Source organism: Panthera tigris, chromosome D1, assembly GCF_018350195.1.
Source record: "Panthera tigris isolate Pti1 chromosome D1, P.tigris_Pti1_mat1.1, whole genome shotgun sequence".
Taxonomy (NCBI): domain Eukaryota; kingdom Metazoa; phylum Chordata; class Mammalia; order Carnivora; family Felidae; genus Panthera; species Panthera tigris.
Window position 1 is genome coordinate 97,522,416 of NC_056669.1, and position 15,996 is coordinate 97,538,411.

The following is a 15,996-nucleotide window of genomic DNA, read 5'->3' on the forward strand; positions in this document are numbered from 1 at the left end:
GAGTAGGACTCTGTGCTGACAATGTGGAGCTTGCTTGGGATTCTCTCTCTCTCTCTCTCTCTCTCTCTCTCTCTCTCTCTCTCTCTCCCCTCTCCCCCTCTCTCCGCCAGTCCCCCATTTGTGCTCTCACTCTCTCTCTCTTTCAAAAATAAATTTAAAATTAAAATTAAATAATAAATAAAATAAAATTAGGTCTTAAAAAGTAAGTTGTATCAAAGGAAAATATGAAGTAACAGTTCCAGTGTATATGTTGATAGCAAAAATCATGAACTTGGTGCATAAACATGTGAAGTTCAGGAAGCTCTACCAGGATTTATCTGCATTATGGGTTAAATAGGTTTTTTGTGGCCCAGCCATTTTGTTTATATACAAAATATTCCAAATAACTGATCCACAGTAAAATTTTGGAACACACAACAGTATGTTGGAATCCATTCCCTCTAACTTATATTGCTTCATTTTTTCAGAGTATGTTCCATATTATCTACTGAATGGGAAACTCCACAAAGACAAGGATTCTGTCTTCTACCTTATAAATTAGCACTTAATATATCAATAAGTGCTTCGTGATTACTTAAATGCATGGTAAGAATTCCTAGGAATATTGAAATTGCTTTATTATGACAGATTGTTACATTGGCAGCCCCCAATGAGCCATGCCTCTTGGTAGTTGAGCCCTTGAGTAATACCTTCACAGTAATACCACACTGACTCTATACTTATCCAGAGCCTTTGACATTAGCAAGTGTGACACAAGCAGAGGCTTGATAAGTGCTTGCATGTCAGGGCTTGTCCTCTTGGAATGCTCCTTCCTGGAATGCAGCTGCCATGTGGGAAGATAGTCCAGCAAACTATCCTGCTGGAGAGAGAGACCACATGGAAATGCATAAGGCCACATATGGAGAAGTGAGGTGCCCAGTCAAGTTCTCAACCACATTCGGTGGTCAACCACACAAGGGACCCTCACTAGCAACATGTGGGGCAGAGCTACCCAATCAGGCCACTGAATCATGAGAAATATATCACTTCTGTTGTAAGCCATTAATCTTTGGCATGGTTGATTATATAGCAATAGATAACAGATACACTTACGCTGCCCAGGCTAGGGGAAGGAGATACTTTCACAACTGGCAGTGAATCGATGACAATGGGTTTTGGACAGTTGTAGAAAACTGAGAAGACACAAGAGAGGAAAGACCAAAAGAGGACAGGAAAGAACCTAGTCGGGATGGGCTTATTTTTAAAGTTCAGGATTTTAGGAGCGCCTGGCTGGCTCAGTTGGAAAAGCATGCAACTCTTGATCTTGTGGTCTTGAGTTTGAGCCCCATGATGGGTGCAGCAATTGCAAAAAATAAATAAATAAACTTTAAAGTTCAGGATGTTTAAATCAAGGAGCTATAACATTTAACAGCCTAAATTTCCTCATGATCACGTAGGCCAGGAATGGCTAATAAGCAACCTGAATACCTTCTCTCTCCATTTCCAGGCCCATGGCAGACATCACCAAGTGATCACAGAACTCTCTCCCCAGGAACTTAGCATAGTCTCTGGATCTCTCTCAGCACACCCTCCTGACCGCCACTAAGCAATTAACCAGAGTTGGCACAGGATGTAAAACCAATCTCCATCTCCAATGTCTACCATTATTTTACTCATAAATGATTCTAGGACCTAAGAGATTTATTTGTGGATCTAGTCACAGAGCTGAAAAGTAGCAAAGGTAGGACTAAACGTCCAGACTCCTGAAGAGCTTTGAAATTGGTCACATCTGGGTTTAAGGCCAGGCTCTGACACTTTTTACTTATGTGATCTATCTTAGACAAGTTAGTTAACTTCTCATTCTTTGATTTCCTCATCTATAAACAGAGATAATATATCTTTTAAGTGTTGAGCACTGGAGAGCTCCTTATGTTTTTTAAGTTTATTTACTTAAGTAATCTCTACACCCAGAGTGGGGCTTAAACTCACACCCTGAGATCAAGAGCTGCACACTCTCCTGACTGAGCCAGCCAGGCACCCCAACAGGGGTAATATTTTTACCTCACAAAGTTGCTGTGAGAGTTAAATAACTTCATATATTTTATGTAAAAACACTGACCACCATGCCTGGCATGCAGTGGGCTCTCAGAGTACAGTGTCTTTCCAACAAATAGCAAGGAGTGCCTGGAAGAGACAATTTAGTGCTTTAAATCTGACTCATAAGAATGAGCAAAGGGAAATTCAACATACTCTGTCCATAGCAGAGAAGATGTGTGGTGGGCATCAGAACCAGTGGGGAAAGAGGCGCCTGGGTGGCTCAGTCGGTTAAGTGTCCAGCTTTGGCCCAGGTCATGATCTTGCAGTTCGTGGGTTCGAGTGCCGCATCAGGCTCTATGCTGACAGCTCAGAGCCTGGAGCCTGCTTTGGATTCTATGTCTCCCTCTCTCTCTGCCCCTCCCCTGCTTGTGCTCTGTCTCTCTCTTTCTCTCTCAAAAATAAATAAACATTAAAAAATTAAAAAAAGAACCAGTGGGAGGGCCGAAAGGTAGAGAAGCAGCAAGTGGCCAGGGGGTGCCTAAGAGAAATATCTCTGCTCTCTGTGTGTTGGAGGTAGCAGCAATGAATCCTCCTTTAATCTACCAGTGCCACTCTCTACTCCATGATAATTGTCTAATAATTTTGCCATTTATCTAAAATATGGTAACAGGGACATGAGAACATGCCACTGAAGCCCTGGCTATCACAAAAGTTTCTCAGCAAAGCAAAAGTTGTTCTCCCAAGTTTGGGTCTCATTCTTCCTGCCTGGACAACTCCTGTAGCTGCATTAAGGCACCCTGAGCCTCCTTGCTCTCTCTCCCAAGTCCTTGAGGAATACCCCAAAGCTCCACTCACATCTCTCCCCAACCTGCCCTTTCATTTGCTTCAGGCCCTTGCCAGGCTGTGAGGTCCCAGGTGAGAAGGCACTCACTAATCCATTGACCAAGAAAAGAACCACAGTGCACTTACTGACTAACCCTAGTTCATCTTGAGGAGGAGGGTCCCAGTCTTGATGGAGGAGGCCAGCCTTCCCACAATTCCTCCCTACTCTAGGCAGGATTATTTGGTTGCAAGCAACAGAAATAAACCTTGGCTAACTTCGGCAAGGGGGTGTATTGGGAGGATGAGACCAGCTCACATAATCAAGAGACAGCTAACAATGAGGCTGGTGGAGCTGGGAACAATGACAGCCATGACATCCTGGAGTAGGAGCCAATCAACCATCTTGTTAGAACACTGTTACCTGCTTCTTTCACAACATTATTTTATCTTTATGCCATTCTGGTGAAGATCCCAAGTCCTTGAATCTGATTGGCTTGGCTTGAGCAAAATGCCCTCTCCTTTGCCAACTTGATTGATAGCCCAACTGAGACTGCAACCAATGGGACACAAGTAATTGTACCAAACTGAAAATGGCTTTGTTACCAAAAGAAGGAAGCAGAATAGTAGACCGAAAAGTTGGATAGTGTAGCCAAAACTTACACGTGTCTAAAACACCCCCATTTTCTCCCCCACTTACATAATTCACTTAGATTCCAGGTGCTATGTATGAATAAAAGTTGGCAGAACTGTAAACCGAAGCTGGGCATAAACCAGCTGAAGAAAACTCAGTTGGAGAAGAAATTGGGCTTTTGGGGTCAGAAGACCCAAGGTCTTGTTCCAGCACTGCTACTAATTGTGACCTTTGTTTCTCCATCTAAGCAATGAGATAAGCAGTGATCTATCCAGCAGGTCATTATAAACATCAAAACAGATAATGTACTTCAAGGCACTTTGAAGGTTGTTAAACATGCAAACTTGAAGGACTGTTACTGGTCTGTCTGGGTTTTTATAATTTATTTTACAGATTGCATCATATCAACTACTTAACCTGAGATTGTGTTTGGCCAGAAGCAGTGCGGTTCTGACCTTAGCTGGCAGATGCGCTGCAGTGAAGCCAGATGAAGGAGAGATAGCCCTGCAGGTAATGCAGTGGGCAGTCTTATTTCAACCTACTTTGCAATGCAATGATCTTGAGGAAATATTAGGATGCAGTTCATAGAGAGTTCTTACTAACTCAGAAAAATCAACTCCAGTGAGAGCCAAGAAATAGAAAACTGCCAGGGTGTAGGAAATAGCCATTTGGAAGAACGCATCAGATATTCAATATTCAACACAGAATTGAGTGGCAATGTAGCATAGTCACTCAGAACACGAGCGTTGAGTCATGAAGACCTGAGTTTGAACTCTAGCCACGTCCCTTGCTTCATCTTTACAAGCATGGTAATAATCCATTCAACAAATATTTATTGAGGACTTATTAAATGCCAGGTATTATTTTAGGCACTGGTCATATAATAGTGACCAATATAGATTTAAAAACCTTGCCCTCATGGACTTTACATTTTATAAACAACAACACAAAAGTAAAATGTATGGCATATCACATAGTGATCAATGCTATGGAGAAAATAAAGCATGGCAGGAGGCCAGCAGGTGATTGGGGAAGAACCATTGTAATCTATAGGATGATCAGGGAAAGCCTCGCTCTGATGGAAACATTTGAACCAAGAGATAAAAGAAGGGAAGAACTGGACTAGCCAGATGTCTGAGGGAAGACTATTCCAGACAGAGGGGATAGCAAGTGCAAAGGCCTGGTCATGAGAGAACAACTGGATAGTCCAAGGTGGCCAGGACGGTAGGAGGTGAGTCTGTAGCTGGAGAGAAGATGGACGTCAGAACAGAGTATTGGAGATGGGGACAATACATAGGGCCTGATACTTCGGCTTTTACTCTGAGTGAGATGGGGAGCCACTGGAAGGTTCTGAGCAGGAAAGTAACAATCTAATTTAAATTTTGAAAGCTAATTTGAGCTGCTGTGTGGTGGACAAGAGCAGAAGAAGAAAACTGGTTAGGGAACTATAGCATAAATCCATGTGAATCTTCTAGTTTCTGGCCCAGCATGTAAAGAGCTTGGAAGTTGCCACTCTGTCTTAACAATCAGTAAAAAGCTGAATAAATTGAAAAAGCAATGATCCTTTCTTAGATCTGTCAGAGAAATAAGGTCTCAGGACAAACCACCGCTGCCAAAATTTGGGGAGACATACAGGTGAAAAAAATATAATCACAACTCATCAGAGCAGAGATCACCAGCAGAAACCTTATGGGAACCAGTGCTCAGGTAGGAAAACCTATACTTTGACAAACTGCTGGAGGCTCTGTGTGGACAAGTCTGAAAGTTAAAAACTCCAGGGGGACCATGTCTTTGAGGGGTACCCACACTTTTCTGAGTTTTACCTCCAGGAATTCAACCAGGTTCTCATAGTAAATGTTGGAGAAAAATTCCCTCCACCTTCTGGCATGGGTTAAGGAAAAAAACATCTGATATATGCCAGACTATTGTGTTCTTCTGAACGAGGCTTTCCCTCAAGAGAAACTGTTTTACTAGAGCCTAAACTATGGGAGATTTTCCAAGAGCCTAACCAACACATAGGAAGGGAAATACTCAACTCCAGCCCTCTAGCCATCCTGTCCTACTTAAGGCAGTGAGGGGCTAAGAAGCACTTGTAAAATTCAGTCTAAAGGTACAAGCTCAATAAAAGACTAAGACCTAATCACAGAACTTTAGAACACTTTCCTCCTCCCACAGCTACATACCACAGTTCCTTTTACCTCTTACATTATGTCCAGCCATCGAGAAAAAAAATTACAAGGCATACTAAAAAGCAAAAAACACAGCTTGAAGAGATAGAACATGCATCAGATAGAACATGAACCAGACTCAATGGTGGTAGGGATGCTGGAATTATCAGACTGGGAATTTAAAACAACCACGATTAATATGCTAAGAGCTCTAGTGGATGAAATAGACAGCATGCAAGAACAGATGGGAAATGCAAGCAGAGAGATGGAAGTTCTAAGAATGAATCAAAAAGAAATGCTCTAGAGATTTTTTTTTTTAAACTGTAACAGAAATGAAGACTGTCTTCAATGGGCCCACCAGTAGATCGACACAGCTGAGGAAGGAATCACTGAGCTTGAGGGATCTCCATAGACACTTTTGAGATTGAAAAGTAAGGAGGGGTGCCTGGGTGGCTCAGTTAAGTGCTGATTCTTGATTTCAGCTCAGGTCATGATTTCATGGTTCATGAAATGGAGCCCTACATGGGGCTCTGCACCGGCAGCATGCAGCCTGCTTGGGATTCTCTCTCTCCCTCTCTCTCTCTGTCCCTCCCCCGCTCGCTCGCTCTCTCAAAATAAGTAAATAAACATTTCAAAAAATATATTTTAAAAAATAAAAAAGGAAAAAAAAAAGAAAAGTAAAGAAAAAAGAAGACTGCGGGGTGGGGGGGCGCCAGGGTGACTCAGTGGGTTGAGCATCCAACTTTGGGCTCAGGTCATGATCTCACAGTTCATGGGTTGGAGCCCCATGTTGGGCTCTGCACTGACAGCTCAGAGGCTGGAGCCTGCTTTAATTCTGTGTCTCCCTCTTTCTGTCCCTCCCCTGCTTGTGCTCTGTTTCTCTCTTGCTCTCTCTCTCTCAAAAATAAACAAACATTTAAAAAAATAAGGAAAAAAGACTGGGAAAAAAACAGGACAGAATATCCAAGAATTGTGTGACAACTACAAAAAATATAACATACATGTAATGGGAATAGCAGAAGGAGAAAAACAAGAGAGAAAGGAAAAAGGAGAAATATTTGAAGCAATAATGACTGAGAATTTCCTCAAATTCATATCAGAAACCAAACCACAGATCCAGGAAGCTCAGAAGGCATCAAGAAGGATAAATGCCCCCCCCAAAAAAACCCACCCCAAAACAAAACCAAAACGCTGTACTTACGGCATGTTATACTAAATGCAGAAAATTGGAGCATCTGGCTGGTTTAGTCAGTTAAGCATCTGACTCAGCTAAGGTCACGATCTCACAGTTTGGGAGTTCAAGCCCCACATCAGGCTCTCTGCTGTCAACGCAGAGCCTGCTTTGGATCCTCTATCCCCACCTCTTTCTGTCCCTCCTCCATTTGTGTTCTCTCTCTCTCTTTCTCTCTCTCTCTCTCAAAATAAATAAAACTTTTAAAAATTCAGACAATCAAAGGTAAAGAAAAAAACTTAGAAGAAAAAAAAACATCTTACCTATAGAGATGCAAAGGTAAGAAATACATCCAACATCTCTTCAGAGCAATGCAAGTAAGCAAAGAGTAGAATGGGGCACCTGAGTGGCTCAGTTGGTTAAGCGTCCGACTTCAGCTCAGGTCATGATCTCACGGTTCATGAGTTCGAGCCCCGCATCGGGCTCTGTGCCGACAGCTCAGAGCCTGGAGCCTGCTTCGGATTCTGTGTCTCCCTCTCTCTCTCTGCCCCTACCCCTGCTCATGCTCTGTCGCTTTCTCTCTCAAAAACAAATGAATGTTAAAAAAAAATTTAAAAAAGAAAAGAGTAGAATGCAATATTTAAAATACAGGGAGAAAAAAAAAAAAACCCTCACCAACCTAGAATTCAGTACCCTATGAAATTATCCTTCAAAACTAAAGGGGTTTATATTTGTTGCTAGTACATTTGCCTTGCAAGAAATATTAAAAGAAGTTCTTAAAGAAAAGAAAAATAAAATGGGTCAAAAATGTATATCTACACGGTGCCTGAGTGGCTCAGTCAGTTAAGTATCTGACTCTTGGTTTCAGCTCAGGTCATGATCTCATGGTTCATGGGATGGGCCACTTGTTGGGCTCCTTGCTGACAGTGTGGAGCTTCCTTGGGATTCTCTACCTTTCTCTCTGTCCCTTCCCTCTCTGCTCATTCTCTCTCTCTCTCTCTCAAAAATGAATAAATAAATGTTTTTTTAAAACACCTTACACCTACAAAAATAAAGGAAGAGCATGGGAGAAGGAACAAGTAAAGGTAAAAATAAGAATGTTTAATTTTCTTATCTTAATCGATCTTACACAACAGTTTGCTCAAAATAATAATAGCAACAATGTTTTCAATTGTGTAGGTGTGTATGTGTGCTCACATGCTTATGTGTAAGTAAAGGGATGACAGCAATGATACAAGGGATGAGAGGAGGGAATTAGAACTATTTTGTTATTATAAAATACCTGCACTACCAATGAAGTGGTACAGTGTTATTTGAAAGTGGAATTGGATTAGTTGTAAATATATATTGCAAACTCTAGGCCACTAAAAGGGGTTAAAAAAAACAAGTATAACTGATATGCTAAGAATGAAGAGAAAATGGAATCATATAATATACTCAGTTAAAACCACAAAAGTAAGAAAAGAAGTAAAAGACAAAAATAGGAACAAAGAAAAAGAATAGTAAATAACAAACAGTAACAAATATGGTAGCGATTAATTCAACTATGTCAATCATCACTTTAAACATCAATGGTTTAGGGGCACCTGGGTGGCTCAGTCAGTGGAGCGTCTGACTTTGGCTCAGGTCACAATCTCATGGCTTGTGGGTTTGAGCCCCGTGTTGGGCTCTGTGCTGGCAGCTCGGAGCCTGGAGACTGCTTTGGATTCTGTGTCTCCCTCTTTCTTTGCCCCTCCCCTGCTTGTGCTCGCTCTCTCTCTCTCTCTCTCTCTCTCTCAATCTCAAAAATAAATAAATATTTTTAAAAATGTTTTAAAAATCAATGGTTTAAATAAATGAATTAAAAGGCAGGGATTGTCAGAGTGGATCAAAACATAAGACTCAACAATATGTTGTCTACAAGAAACCAACATTAATATAAACACATATATAGATTAAAAATAAACAGATGGGGAAAGATATACCATACTAACACTAATCAAAATAAAGCAGACATAGCTATATTAATTTCAGACAGAATAGACTCCAGAGCAAAGAAAGTTATCAGGGAAAAGAGGAGCATTATATAATAGTAAAAGGGTCAATTCTCCAGGAAGACATATCAGTCCTTAGTGTATACATGCTTAACAGTAGAGTGTCAAAATATGTGAGGCAAAAAGCGATAGAACTGCAAAAAGAAATAGATGAATCCACTATTATGGTTGGAGATTTCAACACTCCTTTATCAGAAATGGACAGATCCAACAGGCTAAAAATCACTACTGTTGAACTCAACAGCACCATCAATCAACTGTATATAATTGACATCTATAGACTACTTCATCTAGCAACAGCAGAATTCACATTCTTCTCAAGTTGACACGGAACATTCACCAATATAGACCACATTCTGGAACATAAAACACACATTAACAAATTTAAAAGAATAGAAATCATACAGTATCTGCTCTGAGACCACAGTAAAATTAAACTAGAAATCAATTATGGAAAGATAACTGGAAAATCCTCAAATACTTAGAGATTAAACAACATACTTCTAAGTAACACATAGGCTAAAGAAGAACTGTTGAGAGAAATTTTGAACTAAATAAAAGTTAAAGTACAACATATTAAAATTTGTGGCATGCAGGAAAAACAGAACTTAGAGAGAAATTGATAGCACTGAATGCATGTATTAGAAAAAAAAGAAAAGATCCAAAATCAGTCATCTAAGCTTCCACTTTTTAAAAACCTAGAAAAAGAAGAGCAAATGAAATCCCAAGTAAAGAGAAAGAAAGAAATAATAATAATTAGAGCAGAAATTAATGCAGTTGAAAATAGGAAATCAATAGAGAAATTGATAAAATCTGGTTCTTTGAAAAGATAAATAAAACTGTTAAGTCTCTAGCCAGGCTATGTAAAAAAAAGAGAGAGAGGATACAAATCAGAAATGAAAGAGAAGACATCACTACAGATCCCATGGACAGTGAGAAGATAAGCAAAGGATATTCTGAATAACTCTATGCCCACAAATTTGATAACCTAGATGAAACAGGCTAATTATTTGAAAGAATCTGCCAAAACTCACACAAGAAAAAATAGACAATACAAACAGGCTTATGAATATTAAGGAAATCACATCAGTAAGTGACAACCCTCCAAAACAGAAAGTAGGCTCCTATGGATTTACTGGTGAATTCTAGTAAACATTTAAGGAAGAAATTATACTAATTCTGTACAATTTCTTTCAGAAAATAGAAGCAAAGGGAATACCCCCTAACCCATTCTGTGAGGCTAGCCTTACCCCAATACTAACACCAGACAAAGACATTACAGAAAAGAAAACTACAGATCGGTATCTCTCATGAACACAGATGCAAAAGTCCTCAACACAGTATTAGCAAGTCTAGTCCAACAATGTATAAAAAGAATTATACACCAAGACCAAGTGAGATTTATCCCAGGTACACAAGGCTTGTGCAACAATCAAAAATCAATTAATGTAACCCATTACATCAATAGGCTAAAGAAGAAAAGTCACATGATCATATTGGTAAACAAAGGAAAAGTATTTGACAAAATCAAACACTCATTCATGATAAAAACTCTCAGCAAACCAGGAATAGAGGGGAATCTTCTCAACTTGATTAAACATATCTTCAAAAAACCTACAGCTAATATCATACTTAATGGTAAGAAACTGGAAGATTTCCCAGTAAGATCCGGAATAAAGCAAGGATGTCCCCTCTTGCCATTCCTTTTCAATATCATACTAGAAGTCCTAACTAATGTAATAAGACAAGAAAAGGAAATTAGGAGGGAAGAAACGAAACTCTCTTTGTTTACATATGACATGATTGTCTATGTAGAGAATGTGAAATATTCAACAGCAACAAAAAACTCCTGGAACTTATCATCCATTACAGCAAGTTTTCAGGATACGATGTTAATATACTAAATTAATCACTTTCCTATGTACCAGCAATGAACAAGTAGAATTTGAAACTTAAAACAAGATACTTTTTTTTTTTAATTTTTTTTTTTTAACGTTTATTTATTTTTGAGACAGAGAGAGACAGAGCATGAACGGGGGAGGGTCAGAGAGAGAGGGAGACACAGAATCTGAAATAGGCTCCAGGCTCTGAGCTGTCAGCACAGAGCCCGACGCGGGGCTCGAACTCACGGACCGTGAGATCATGACCTGAGCCGAAGTCGGACGCTTAACCGACCAAGCCACCCAGGCGCCCCTAAAACAAGATACTTTTTATATGAGTACTCTTCAAAAATGAAATACTTAGGTGTAAATCTTACCAAAATGTGTACAAGTTTTATATGAAGTACATATAGGAGGAACAAAACAGGGAGCCAAAAAGTATACCTGCATAAATATAGTCAACTGATCGGGGCGCCTGGGTGGCTCAGTCGGTTAAGTGTCCGACTTCGGCTCAGGTCATGATCTCATGTCCGTGAGTTCGAGCCCTGCGTCAGGCTCTGTGCTGACCGCTCAGAGCCTGGAGCCTGTTTCAGATTCTGTGTCTCCCTCTCTCTGACCCTCCCCTGTTCATGCTCTGTCTCTCCCTATCTCAAAAATAAATAAAACGTTAAAAAAAAAATAAAAAAAAAATATATAGTCAACTGATCTTTGACAAATAAGAAAAGGCAATACAAATGGAGAGAAGATAGTCTTTTCAACAAATGGTGCTGAAACAACAGGACATCACATGACAAAAAATTGAATCTAGACACAGACCCCACACCCCTCTCAAAAAGAAACTGGAAATGGCTCATAAAGTAGCTGAAGGCACATTAAAAAAAAAAAAAAAAAAAAAAAAAAAAAAAAGATTATAGGGGCGCCTAAGTGGCTCAGTTGGTTAAGTGTCTGACTTCAGCTCATGTCATGATCCCTCAGTTCATGGGGTGCAGCACAGCATCAGGCTCTGTGCTGACAGCTCAGAGCCTGGAGTCTGCTTCAAATTCCGTGTCTCCCTCTCTCTCTGCCCCTCCCCTGCTCATGCTCTGTCTGTCTCTTTCTCTCAAAAATAAATTAAAAACATTTAAAAATATTTTTAAAAAGACTAGAGACCTAAATAGAAAACACAAAGCTATAAAATTCCCAGAGGATAACATGGGAGAAATTCTAGATAATCTTTGGTTTAACGATGGCTTTTTAGATACAACACCAAAGGCACACTCCATGGAAGAATAACTGACAAGCTGGACTTCATTAAAATTAAAAACCTCTGCTCTGTGACAGACACTGTGAAGAGAAGCCACTGTCTGGGATATAATATTTGCAAAACACATGTCTGATAAAGACTATTATCCAAAATATACAAAGAGCTTTTAAAACTCAACAATAAGAAAACAAACAACCTGATTAAAAATGGGCCAAAGACCTTAACAGACATCTCCCCAAAGAAGATATACAGATGGCAATCAGCACACGAAAAGGGGCTCCACATCGTATGCCATTAGGGAAATTATAATAATGAGATACCACTGCTCATCTATTAAAATGGCCAAAATCAAGAATACTGACAATATCAAACACGGCTAAGGAAGTGAAACAAGAACCCTCATCACTACTGATGGGGGTGCAAAGTGGTACAGCCACTTTGGAAGACAGTTTGGCGGTTTCTTACAAAACTAAACATACTTTTTTCTTTTTTTTTTATTTTTATTTTAGAGAGAGAGAGAGAGTATATGCAGGATAGAGGGGCAGAGGGAGAGAGCGAGAGACAGAGAAACTTAAGCAGGCTTCACATTCAGCTTGGAGTCTGACATGAGGCTCAATCCCACACCCTGGGATCATGACCTGAGCCAAAATCAAGAGTCAGACACTCAACCAACTGAGCCACCCAGGTGCCCCCAAACTAAACATACTCTTACCATACGATCCAGCAATCACACTCCTTGGTATTTACCTAAAGGAACTGAAAACTTATGTCCATACAAAAACCTGTTTAGAGCAACTTTATTCATAATTACCAAAACTTGGAAGCAACCAAGATGCTTTTCAGTAGGGATAAATCGTGATACATCCAGACAATGGGATATTATTTAGCAGTAAAAAATTATCAAGCCATGAAAAGACACAGAGGAATTTGAGCTGTATATCACTAAGTAAAAGAAGCCACTTTAAAAAGGCAACATACTGTATGATCCCAACTATATGATGTTCTGGAAAAGGCAAAACTATGGAGGCAGTAAAATGATCAATCAATGCTTGGGGCACCTGGGTGGTTCAGTCGGTTGAGTGTCCCAATCTTGATTTCAGCTCAGGTCATGATCCCAGGTCATGGGATCAAGCCCTCCATCAGGTTCCATGCTGAGCGTGGAATCTGCTTGGGATTCTCTCTCTCCCTCCTTCTGCCCCTCTCCCCCCTCCTCTCTCTCTCCCCCTCTCTTTCTCTAAAATTAAAAAAAAAAATTTTTTTTTAATGATCAATGGTTTCCAGGAGCTGGGGGAGGTAGGAGGGAGGGATGGATAGGCAGCGCAGAGAGGATTTTAGGGCAGTAAAATTATTCTGTATGATACTCTAATGGGATATATGTCATTACACACTTGTCGAGACCCACAGAATTTGAATCACCAAGAGTGAACCTTAATGTAAACTGTGGATTTGGGGTGACAGTGATGTGTCAATGTAGCTTCATTAATGGTAACAAACGTACCACTCTGCTGAGGGATGTTGATAAATGGGGGAGCCTGTGGAGGCAGAGGCAGGAGGTATAGGAAAACTCTCTGAACTTTCCACTCAATTTTGCTATGAATCAAAAACTGCTCTAAAAAATCAAGTCTGTGTTTTAAAAATCCTGTTGATGGCAGCTGGGGCAAAAGTGGTACCTCTGGAAGTGGGGAGAAGGGGTTAGATTCTGGGCATATTTTCAAAGAAGAGCCAACAGAATTTTTTTTTAACATGTATTTATTTTTGAGAGACGGAGAGAAACAGAGGACGAGTGGGGGAGGGGCAGAGAGAGGGACACACAGAATCCGAAGCAGGCTCCAGGCTCCGAGCTGTCAGCACAGAACCCGACGAACTCACAGACCTTGAGATCCTGAACTCATGGGACCGCGAGATCATAACCCCAGCTGAAGTCTGATGCTCAATTGCTCAATCGACTGAGCCACCCAGGCACCCCCCAGAAGAGCCAAGAGAATCGCCAACGGATCGGTTGTGCAACACAAAGACAAGAGAAGAATCAGTACGCGGCCTCTGCAAGACGCCATAAGACAATGACGTCGTACGATGACAAGCACATACTAGACATCAGGCAAATATCAAAATCCCCTAAAATCTCAGAAGAGACGATGGTCCTCCACAAGGCAATGTCTTCATTAGGTAACTTGTGGGGGTAGGGCTCAAGACAACCAAAACACTCGAAAGTAGAGGGTGGCTAAGCTCTAGTCAACTCCAGTAAGCCCTCTTTTGTATGCAGTATTTTCTTGTGGTCAGCAGCTCAGTTCTGGAGAGAGGAGATAAAGTACGAACAGAGAAAAAGAATGATTCATCCCAGGACCAGTACATGATAATAACGCCACAAGTAACACTTATTACTAATCACAGTGGCAATACTAGCTAGATGGGCGGAATGCCATGTGCTATGGAAGAAGCCATGTGCTAGGCCAGCATCTTCACTGTAGTGTCACAGCCTGAAGCTTGAGGTGAAGATCTGTGTTAAGGTGTGAAAGAAAGCCAAAGGGTTAGTTCTCTAAACATTGACTGTCAGTTCCCAAAGAATACAATTCTACTTTAGTTGGAAATTTCCTATCTTTCAGGCCACCACTATGGATTAGGCACAATGTATTTCTCCAGTGCTGAAATTAGCCCAGCAAGATCAGTATTTTGTGTCCATTTTACAGATGGGAAAAGTAAGGCTTACACAAGGGGATCACTAGCTAAGGAGTTGCGAACCTGGGTGCAAACCCAAGTCTGTGTGTCTCCAAAGCTCATGCACATACCACCCTGCCTCACTTCTGTTTTGCTAACAATAGCCAACCTTCCCTGAGCACCTACCTTGTGCCAGGCCCTGGCATATATTAATATGAACTATGACCATCCCCACCTTACAGATGAGGAAATTAAGGCCTAGAGAAGTTAAGAAACTCGCCAGAGACCCCCCCTCCCCCCCCCCCCGACACACACACACTTCAGCTGGCCAGTTGGGACAAGGCAGTGTGGTTCAAGGTTGCAGGGTCGATACTCATATGTTAAAAAAAATTTTTTTTAAGGTAATAGTGATATATGCTAATGGTAACTTTTAGAAAATACAACAAAGAAAAAATCAGTATCACCTATAATCTCACTGTTCTGAGATAACCATGATTATCATTTTGGTGGATAATTTTTTCATCTTTTTCCTACACATACGTGCATACACATGTATTACAAAAATAAGATTATATTATATGTGCTTTTAACCCACCCTTCACTCTCTAATGTAATAATTTGTTGTCAACATCCTTCTGCTTGAAGTGTTTCCCACAATGGTGATTTGTTACTCTCTTGGGTCATGTATCAATTTGAAAATCCATAGAATCCTCCCCTTCCACCAGAACATGCCTGCATACACATACACATGCATGATTTGGCATTTAATTACAGAGATTCCCTGAACCATGGACCCTGAGAGCCCCATCATTTCAAATGCCCCAATAATATTCCATCATGGAAGGATGCCCTGTAAGTTGCTGAGCCAACCCAAGGCAGTCCCCTATGGTTGGACATTTAGGTTATTTCCAATTTTCCACTATTATAAACAATGTTGCAATGACTACTCCAATAGATAAATCTTTGAGTATGGCCCTATCTATTTCCTTGGGATCAATTCCAAGAGCACAATAATTTTTAGGGCTTTTGATAGTATTTCCAAATTGCCCTCCATTAAGGTTGTATCTACTTACGCTCCCGCCAGCAGAGTCGAAGAGGGCCATTTCCCCACATTACTGCTCACATCCGGTCTTATAAAACACTATATTTTGTACCTTTTTAACCCTGCCTCACAACTTCTCTTTTTCTTTTTGCTGTCTTGGAGACAGTGATTTCTGACTCAAGGAACTGGAAACAGCAGCCTTTGGGGAAGACTCCAGGTTGAGAATTGCTGTCTTTCCCTGCTACAATAAAGCCCCAAAGGCTGTGGTTTCCTAGATTCTGCAGAAGACACTCCTTTGCAAATCTCTTTGCCCTTGTCTTTGGTAGGAAAAGTGT

General features: G+C 40.6%; 1 long non-coding RNA gene across 2 annotated transcripts in view; it reads right to left on the minus strand.

The window, feature by feature from the left end:
- LOC122231190 overlaps nucleotides 1-15,996 on the minus strand; it is a 73,114-nt gene that overhangs the window by 15,805 nt on the left and 41,313 nt on the right. The window contains exon 5 of one of the 2 annotated variants that reach the window (XR_006208383.1): nucleotides 13,885-14,254. The exons of the other annotated variant lie outside the window; for it this stretch is intronic. This is a non-coding gene — a long non-coding RNA (uncharacterized LOC122231190). Of the gene's footprint in view, nucleotides 1-13,884; nucleotides 14,255-15,996 lie in introns of those variants that run through there. 2 annotated transcript variants of the gene reach the window in all.